The sequence below is a fragment of the Pinus tabuliformis genome, chromosome 6, assembly GCF_031772625.1.
Source record: "Pinus tabuliformis cultivar Carrire ecotype Pingquan chromosome 6, CPIR1, whole genome shotgun sequence".
NCBI lineage: Eukaryota > Viridiplantae > Streptophyta > Pinopsida > Pinales > Pinaceae > Pinus > Pinus tabuliformis.
The window spans coordinates 1,983,233,314-1,983,243,431 of record NC_142292.1 but is presented as its reverse complement, the minus strand read 5'-3'; the positions used below and the strand labels follow the sequence as shown (position 1 = coordinate 1,983,243,431).

The window sequence follows — 10,118 nt, the reverse complement described above, 5'->3', positions numbered from 1 at the left end:
CTGGTGGCCCCCCTGAAGAGTATAGAGGAAACTGTCGTCGACAGTCTGGGTCCAACAATACTCCTGAAGCATCATAAAATGACCCAACAGAACTGTTTCCAGATGCAACTGCACCGTAAGTATTATGTTTCAAAAGCATGTCAATTTCTCCAGCATTTCCGTTATTATTTGCAAAATGGATAGGATACTTGATCCCATGTATGCCTACTGAAGCTGGAACAGTTTCCTTTGAGCCTGGAGAATTTAATGTATGGGTAAAAGGTTCTGAAACAGGCATGCCCGTTACATTGAGGCCAGAATATGCTACACCAGATTGACTTGGACCCTGCCCATCATCTACAAGTCCATTACCAAACCCTCCTCCATTCCCAACTGGCTCTTGAATTGCCTGTTCAATTACATTGTTTTTTTCAAAATTCAAATTTGCAAACGCACTCACAAGGGACTGATGGTCTGGGAAAAATTGTTGGGCGGGCAAGGAAACCCTATTATGATGCATTGTTAATGTGGAGAGCTCTTCTCCTTGCTCCATCTTGTTTTGCTGGCGTAATATTTCTTGTGATGGAGATAGTTGGACTTCTTGGAGTTGAGGGGAGTCCACTCTCCCACAACCATCCATGGGCAAGTTGCTATAGAATGATTTAAGAGGATGGTTGGATGTGTGAGAATGTGAAGCAATCTTGCTTCCTACAGGGGATTGAGACATATTCTTTACTTCCTGATAATCCTGATAAAAATCCTCATATGTCTCTGGGATGGAAGACTTACAAGCATTAGTAGAACAACTCCCACTCTTTTCACCTTTGGGAGACTTGTTATTGACTCTATGAAGCTCCTCTAGATGAGGAGGAGCTGAGGTTGCACGGGGAATTTCTCCCAGCAGCATCTCAAACTCCTCCTCGTCCTGTTTCGTGCCTTTCATATTCAGCTACCAGGCAAAGAACAGAACCAAACTCGATCAGGGAAGCCAGCTCTATATGCACAGTGATAACTGTTCTGCTTTCACTCACTGTCTTATAATGTTACTGCAGCCATCAGCCGATCAATTGCAGGTTAAAGACTAACCAGCCAGGACTCCATGGAAAACAATTTCCTGACCCAAATCACCTCAAAAAGGCCAAAATATTCAGATTTAGAGACCCTCTTTTCAATGACAGTTAAAGTCCCCACACACTCAAAGCCCACAAAACCTCCTACTGGAGGGTTTCAAGATACCAAAATATAGGGAAATGAATAGCTTCCAAACGAATCCCAAAAGCCTCCTGCTGGATGGATTCCCAAGCTATCAGAAGGTTGACAAATAAATATATCTGCCAGGTAGTAGGAAGTTAAAGTCCCCACACACCAAGCTTTTAACACAAGGCCAAAACCCTCCGGTTAGAGCATTCTCAAAGATATTAAAAGGTAGGCAAATTAATATGTCAAATAAAGAAGCTATAAAATTACCCTTAAAGGCCGCACATGCCAAGCTTGCAAACAAGCCCAAAACCCTCCTGTTAAAGGATTCTCGAGCTATCAATTTTAGGCCATAGAATATTCAACCAGGTAGTTGTAAAAATTCCATTTGCCCAATGAGTTTATGGGTTCATGAACAAAATATAGAAAGAATTCAAAAAGATTGGATTCAATGACATCTACGAGTTCCCTTATCCAATAAACCCCTTTTTGGGTCCTCAAACAAACAGTAATGGGCTATTTAGCAATCACAAGAAGGCTACAATTCATCCACATTTAGCAAATTCTTCCCAAAATTGCACTGCAAGCAATAAATATGGCATTGGGTATTCAAGAAACCCCAAAATAAACTCTCCCACATTTAGCAAATCGCCCGCCTCAACCACTAGATTATCAAAATTTACAGAAAAAATCTGGCTATTAAAGGATAATTTTCATCTTGGACTCTCTGTAAATAAGAAAACAGCACCTTCGGGTTAAATTTATTCCGATAAAAGCATGCAGCAGCGCTAACACCCAGTTCCAGATATCAAACACATTGCATGAAATCAATAAGATCGGATCAGAGAGGCACCAACCTTACAACAACCCTCGTCGTATAAACAGATATACTGATTATATCGATAGCTCTCAGATTCAATGACCAGCTCAATGCACAGAGGGAGAAGGCGGCGGGTCAGTGAAGAATAAAAATGGAGGACGAGAAGGCGAAGGCAAAGGCAGGCAGGAGGAATAAGCATGCATTGTGCATTGCATTGCCTTCCCCCAATTTCAATTTAACATTGCCAATGGCAATGCAAGATACGCACAAAAATTCAACATCAACGAATATAGGACTCCCAAATTTGGACAAATATACTCACAAAAGTAACACTTCTACATACATACAGATACTGAAAATACACAACCCCGAACCCAACAGAACAAAAAGAATGAATTCATCGGTAGGTACTTTTGATTTTGGTTTTATTGTAATAAATTTCGATTAATGATTTTTAATGTAAGGTTTGATTTATGAATTTTTCAAGTTATTTTTCCCTGATCAATGGATCTTGGTTTTTTCTCATGCGCATTTCCTTAGGGATGGATCACAGGTTGGTGGCCCACCCTAATCTTCAATTGGATTAGGTATTTTAGCAGTTGCTGGCAAGAGGTTAATGGATGAAAGTTTGGTGAATTAAGTCATGGCATACGATTAGCGTGTGATGAAATTTTTTTAATATTTTACTAAGTGGTCAAAAGTCAAGAGTGGACCAAGGCCTTGGCCAAGGGAGAATGGGGTTTATTTTATGAGTTTGGAAAGCAGTTATGACTGCAAGTTTGTGTGTGGTTATTAATAATACATTGGGATAAGTAATTTGAGGAGTTACTATGTTAATTGAATTTTATTGGTTATGTATTATTTTATTATGATTTATTTTATTTAAAATAATATGTTATTATAATTTATAAAATATAGAGTTAATTGAGTTTAATTTTGGTGGTTGATGAAATTATTGTTATATTTTTTTTTATTTATGTTTAAGTCTTATTTATTATTTTTATTATGATTTATTTTATTTAAAATAATATGTTATCATATATTATAGAGTATAAAGTCAATTGAGTTTAATTTTAGTAGTTTATTATGATTTTTTTTATTTAAAATAATATGTTATTGTAGATTATAGAGTCAATTGAGTTTAATTTTGGTGGTTGATGAAATTATTGTTATATATTTTTTATTTATGTCTAAGTCTTATATATTGACATGTTAGTTTGGAATAAAGTGATTATATTGTGTTTTTAAGAAAGTATATATTATAAGATGGATAAAAAGATAAAACATCACTAATTCAAAACTATAAATTCTAATTAATCTATAAAAAAAAATACCCTTATAATAAAATGAGTAAATAAAAAATTCAATTCAAGAATTTAATTCTTATTTTATTATTAAATAAAATTCTAAATAAATCACCCGGATGCGGGTGCTCCCGAGGTGCATTTAAGGCGGGTTAACTCTCCGCCGGCAGCTGGCTTCGCACCTGGCGATCTGGCACGGCTCCCATAACCTTCCCGCAATGGATATGAATGTGTTAAGGTACAGGCTGATCGTTAAGCATTCGGCAATGAATGCGCTCCCTGTTCGAGATCCGGCGCTCGTTGTTTTATTCATGGCTCAGTTATTGGCTCTGGCTATCCCTCTCATCGGCTCTTTCCATATCCGTCTGCCATTATTCCCGCATCCCTGTTTTGCTCTGGCAGCTTGGGGGCTTATCCGGAGTCTGTTCTTTACCTGGTTCGCCCACCCTTGGCCCTATTCTGTCTGGTCTTGTTTAGTCCCCTTCTCAGGTCTCTCTGTCTTCTTGAAGATGGTGTGACACCGTGGTGTTTCTCGCCGTGGAGGCACCAATGGTAATCGTGGACGCTCTCAGCCTGCTCCCTAGAATATCATTCCACTAGCTTCTGCTTCCCCGTCCTCTGATCATGGCAGGCCCTTCCCGCATAACTCATTTCAAACCACCCGTTTCAAATTTCACAGTCAGCTCAATAAACCAATTCTCTCAGCCAGCATTACAGTTATTTTGGTCGAGGAAGAAGATAAGCCCAGCAGCTCAGTTCATACCTCACCGTCGCAGTCTCAGGACGACAGTGTGCTTCAAGGAGATGAGGTAGGAACTGTGTTTAATTGTGATGATTTGCAGGAAGCGGGGAATGTGCCTGACGTTCCTCAGCCTCCAGATGATTCTGCTCAGCGCAATTTGCCTGTGGTCGAGCCGGCGCACCCTTCTAACGGCAATCTGAATCTGTTAGCTCCTCCAGGTGGTGGCGACATGGGAGATGGGGACAATGCCGTTGACATGTGGATGGGCTCTCCTTGCCGAGTGGAAAAGGATGCTCCGGACTCTCTGAAACATGCTTGAATTTCACGGTACCGCGCCTACTGATGGCAGTTTCCCTTCTGGTCTCTATATCATTTTGCTATGCTTCTATGGATTATGTCAATTCTGTTTTGTATCAGGTCCTGGCTGGGTATAGCTATCAGCCATTATAGTCTAATGCTGTGTATCAGGTCATGGCTCAGAAAGCCATTGTTTTTGTTAAATTTTGTATATGGCTATCAGGGCAGAACGCATATTAGTAAAGCCATAGTCCTCAACTGTTTTGTAGTGATGTTCACCACTTTTGTTCGCATTTGTGTCTGTAAGGGCTCTGGTAAACATGTTTTGAGTTTTCTCAATCCCGGGATTGATGTCACAGGGTTATCTGTCTATCAAGATATCTGGTCTTATGATCCCTGGGTCAGGGTTGTTGGATGGCTTCAGCCTCCTCTGAGGTCTTAACCTCTCTGTAAATATTTTCTCTCTTTTTAATAGATTTAGCCTTTACATAGGAAAAAAAAAAAAATTGTAAATAAATCGATTTGAGAATTTAATTTTTATTTCGTGGTTAAATAAAATTAAATAAATAATAGTATTATTCTTTTAGTAATTGTCCTCACTATTGGTTTGATAAATGAATTATGATAGGTTTTTCCACTTTAAAAAAAAAATGTATTGAGGTGTGAAAGCTTGACCAACTATCTAAAAAAACATTATAGATGCAAGAAGGTACCACGGGTGTGTCTAAATCATAAACGAAAATGTTTGCATTATGCCTTCTCTTGCATTATGCCTTCTCTTTATTATAAGGAGTAAATTCAATAGACGTACATCGTCGTTCCTCGGAATGGACCACCAGACTTGTGAGGACTTAACCCCATACATAGCCATGGGACTTTGGAATAAATGTTTATGTAAGTGTTCTTTTTTATACCTGTGGTTTAAACTCAATTTTGTATGAAGAAAAGAAGTTTAGTTATGAATGTTAACAACGATTGCATGTAGCATAACTCTTGCCAAATAAGTTTGAATATAATTGTATGTTAACTAAGAGTTGCATGTAGCATAACTCTTGCCAAATAACTCTGAATATAAATGTATGTTAACTTTGATAAAGACTAATAGCTACATTATAAAAAATAAAATAGCACTAAGATAAGTATAATGTATTGTAAAAAGAAAATAGAAATAAAATAATTTCAAATAATCTCAATTTCCAAATCCTATTAAATCTCCTTTTATGATCATATAACTCCAACTAATGTTTTTCACAAATTTTAATGTAGTTTCATTAAATAATAGTAATTGTGAATTGGTATATATTAACTAATAATATATTAACTAACAATTTATATTATTACTATATATTATAATAATTATTTCAACAAAATTATAATAATTATTTCAACTAATAATATTAATTATTCCCCGGATCTGGTTGTCCTACACAATCAAGCCACTTGCCCATAGATTGAAGGATGCGCCCTCCACTTGGCATCTAGCATCCCTAACACACGTAACCATGCTCATGCCTCCATTTAATATTCACCCCTTGCAACATCACCACAAGCCTGGCATTAATGTTCGCTCAGTTGACAACCTCGACATATTTACTCTCTGCATTATGCTCTGAACTTGGAATTTTCCTCTGCCTCTCTCGACTTCCTTGGCCAGTGCCTAGCTTCACATACATGTTTGTTATGCCTCTGTAACCAGTGACACCCTTGAGCCCCTTGCACGTCCTGCGGATCTCAATTGCACCACCATGAGCCGAGAATAAGGAAGAGTCCATCGTGTTGGACGTGGGAGGGGAAGAGGCAGGCCACCCACTACCCCTATTGTTGACGAGAGTTGGGTTATATTTGACAATGTTATTCATGCTCACATCGAACGTTAGCTCCTTGAATTAGAGGTCAAGGAGGTTCGTCATGGGCAGAATCACTTTAGGCGCTTTGCAAACTTCTCGTGCATCGCTTCCTCACTCAGGAACACGAAAAAATCTAGAGCAACTTGTTGGATTACCGAACTCTCTGCCAACAATGGCCACTTTACCTCATCCCTCTACCGCCTCTCCCGCGACCTGGACATTGACTTCCCTCCTCCTCCACCCCTGTCCCTTCGATCTTTGTCTTTATTCATCTCCGCTCCACATCGCGTTCCACCATATTTGCAAATGATCCCAACCTCGATCGTGGATAACATGATGCACCAGCTCCTCCGAAGAATGCCCCTCTAACGACTTCCAAGCTCTCACCTCCTTGTCTCAGTCTGCATGGATGTTACATCATAGAAGAACCTGAGGCAGAAGTTGTCCAAGCCATCCCTCGCAAACGAAGGACATGCTCAACAGCATCAAGTTCATGCTTTTCCTAGTCTTTGTGGTGCCAGCTAAGTTCAAACAAGTTCCCTCCTACACAGTAAGTTTTGGAGTTATGTCTACTCTCCAAATGTATGTCGAACATTGGCCTTGTTTCACCACATAAGGTTGGTTTTTTGTTTTATTTTCACATGCATTGTAATGGCCCTAAACTATAAACTTTTGAAAGGCCTTTTTGGTTTCCCCCACCAGGGGCAGATAACCTCTTTCTGATTTCTAACCAAAGCACCCATGGGCATCGACGCTCCAAGCATGTCTGGATGTACTCTATGTATTTTTCTCTGTTAATATAATGTGATATATTTGCCAACAAAAAAATATTAGATATCATTTTTTGGGATTCAACTGTGTTAAGTAAGTCATTCATCTATAACCATTTTCATGAGATGTAGTCATAACTGACTAATTATTAATTATTAATTAACAGGGGTGGTAGGAGAGGGAGGGATTCTTTTAAATCCTAGAGAAAATCTAGAAATCAAGTATTCTTGGGGACTTGGCAAAAGTGTTGAAAATGCAACAAGAAAATCTAGTTTTGACTTGGCCTTGGTCAGACTAGATTAAAATTTGAATTTCTATTTCAGCAAAATACTTAGAGGTAGTTAACCAAGGTGACATGGCTCTTGTCACTTAGTCAACTTAGTAAATTCGAGTTGGAGACACTTGAGTTCAATTCTACATGATTGGTTGCTAATTTGTAGCAATATATTTTAGTTAATTTGAGTTATTATCAGTTTAACTAGTTCCAACTGTCATAAGAACTAGTGGAGGTGAAGTTGTGGATGTGTAACTTCAACCACACTTAGTGATCAACCAGTTAATTGATCAATCAACCCAAAATAATTGTTGCATGCAGAGAATTCGAGTTACCTAGTTGAGATGGAGATTCCAAGGCAATGTACTATCAATTGTAGCATATTCCCATGTGTACATGTGGTGCATGCAGTCAAAGATGGACCTATGGCTATTGCGTAATTCCTTGGTGTGAAATTCCTAAAAAAATAGAGGCAATTTCCCAAGGAAATAGTGCAAGGAAATAGGATCTTGGGAAGGCTTGAAATTGGCTAAGTGTTGGGTCGAGTTCAGTCAGTCAGGAAGAAAGAATAGACTATACACTTGCAGGGTGTGCTCAGGCTTGAGCAAGCATTGTATTTCTTCTTTATTCTCTAATTAATGCAATACATATAGTAAGGGGTTTTGAGCAGTTGCTTTCCCCTAGATAAATCTAGGCGCATGTGTGATGTTTCCTTTTGCATGTCTACGATTCTTGGTTTTTACGGTGAATTAGCTTTTGTGAATCAGTAGAGTAGCTTCAATATTCTAATTTAGTAAATTTCATGAGTAGTATTGAATCTACACATTAATTTCTACATTATATCAGAGCTAGAATCACTGTAGAGAAGAGATTTTGAAGTTGTCATTGCGGGAGATTTGAATTTGAAGATCAGTGTTGCGGGTTTTCTTCAGGACTAAGAAGATGGCTTTCAATGGACTCAGGCTTGAGTATGCCTTGGAAGGCACCACAAACTTTGTTGCATGGAAGGATCGCTGGAGGCAGTTGTTGAAAATAGCAACAAGAAATGTTGAAAATAGCATCTATAAATTCTAATTTAATTTTTCCTTGAATTAAATCAGGAATTAAATTGAAATTCTATTCTCATGACAACTTGTAGGAGTTAACTAACTTAAGTTGACTTAGTAAATTCGAGTTGGAAGTCTATATAGAGTCATGTAGAGTGATTCCTAAATTTTAGGGGTCCGGGTGGAGTTCGTTTGAGTTGTAATTAATAAACTCGGTCTAACTAAGTTATAGTCAGTTAAACTAGTTCAAACAGTTGGAGGAGCTAGTAGGAGGTCTAGTAGTGGGGATCAACTTCAATGCAGCTTCACTGCTCCACCAGTTAACTGAAGATTCACTCATAAATAGCTCATGCATGTCAGTTCAAAGGAAGACCCAGTTGAGATTAGAGTTCAGGGACAGTGTACTATCAGTTGTATAATTTTTCGAGTTGTACAAATGGTGCATGCAATCAATAGAAGGTCTATCGATGGATTGTGCAGTTGCGAGTGGGGAATTTCCCAATTAAATATGGGCTAATTATCTCAGGAATTGAGCAAGGAAGTAGGGGCTTGACAAGAAGCGGAATTGGCTAAGTGTTGACTTGAGCTAGTTTGTGAAGCAGAGAGATAGATTGTACTTGTGCAGCGATTGTTCGGGTTGAACAAGCATTGTATTTTCTTCTCAGATATTCTGGTTAATGCAATACAAATAGTGGGGGTTTTGAGCAGTTGCTTTCCCAAAAAAAAATATTTTGTTATGTGCGATTGAAATTCTTCCTTTTATGTTTAGTGTTTTCATTGATCAATTTTGCTTTCTGCTGATGAGTAGAGTAGATTCTTGTCTTATGTTTTAGCATATCACATAAGTTGTTGAATCTACAAGTAAAAATCTACATGGTATCGGAGCTAGGGACATTATAGAAGAGGAGAAATTAAGTTTGTTGTGCAAGTGAAATCAAATACTTCAGAGTCAACAGTATGTCATTCTACAGTTTAAGACTTAAGTATGCCCTGGAGGGCAACTCGAATTACGTAGCTTGGAAGGACAAGATGGAGGCAATGTTGGAAGACAACGGGCTAGAGGAATTCATAGATCATGATATTATGAAGCCTCCATCATCTGATGCTAAAGATCTGGTTGAATGGAGAAAGTGTGTGGCAAAAGCCAGAAGGATTATCCTAGAAGGAGTTCGAAATCTTATTGTCTCGAATCTTCACGAAAAGGAAACTCCATTTGCAATGTGGAAGGCATTGACTAACCTGTTTCAAAATAACAGCGACCATAGGAAGTTGGCACTGAAGGACAAACTCATAAATATCAAGATGGGGAAGGGTGACTCAATTCCAAAGTGCTTGACCAAGTTCACCCAATGTTGAGATGAGCTTGGAAGTGTCTGGATTATTGTTGTCGAAGACGATTTGGTGAACCTAACACTTCTAAGACTTCCCAAGGGCTGGCATAGTTACCAGGACTCAGTTAATGGGAGGGTGAAGCTACCAGAGTGGGAGCAGTTGTGGTCCGACTTGGTACAAGAAGAGTTTCGATGGAACACCAAGATGGGACCTCACCCAAAGAAGTGGAAGAAGACTTTGCATTAGTCAGCAAAGAAAATAAAGCCAAGGGAAAGAAGTCCCAAGGCGAGGAGGGCGACAAGAAGAAGGACTTATCGAACATCAAGTGTTTTCACTATCACGAGTACGGGCACTATGCCATGAATTGCCCATAGAAGAAAGCAAGCAAGAAGGAACCTGTAGTAGCAACAGTAGGTGAAGCTCTAGCTTCACAATTCAAACTTGATTTCACTCTCATTGCATGCATGGTCAACACTGTAATGGGAAGCATGTGGTATCTCAACAGTGGT

The 10,118-nt window shown here is 38.8% G+C and overlaps 1 long non-coding RNA gene across 1 annotated transcript; it reads right to left on the bottom strand.

The window, feature by feature from the left end:
* Positions 1 to 905: 905 nt before the first annotated feature.
* LOC149267158 (uncharacterized) lies at positions 906 to 2,364 on the bottom strand. The gene is made up of 2 exons (XR_016260597.1): positions 2,034 to 2,364; positions 906 to 1,493 (listed from the first exon to the last, which is right to left on the bottom strand). It is a non-coding gene; the product is annotated as an uncharacterized LOC149267158 (long non-coding RNA).
* Between the last annotated feature and the right edge of the window lie 7,754 nt (positions 2,365 to 10,118).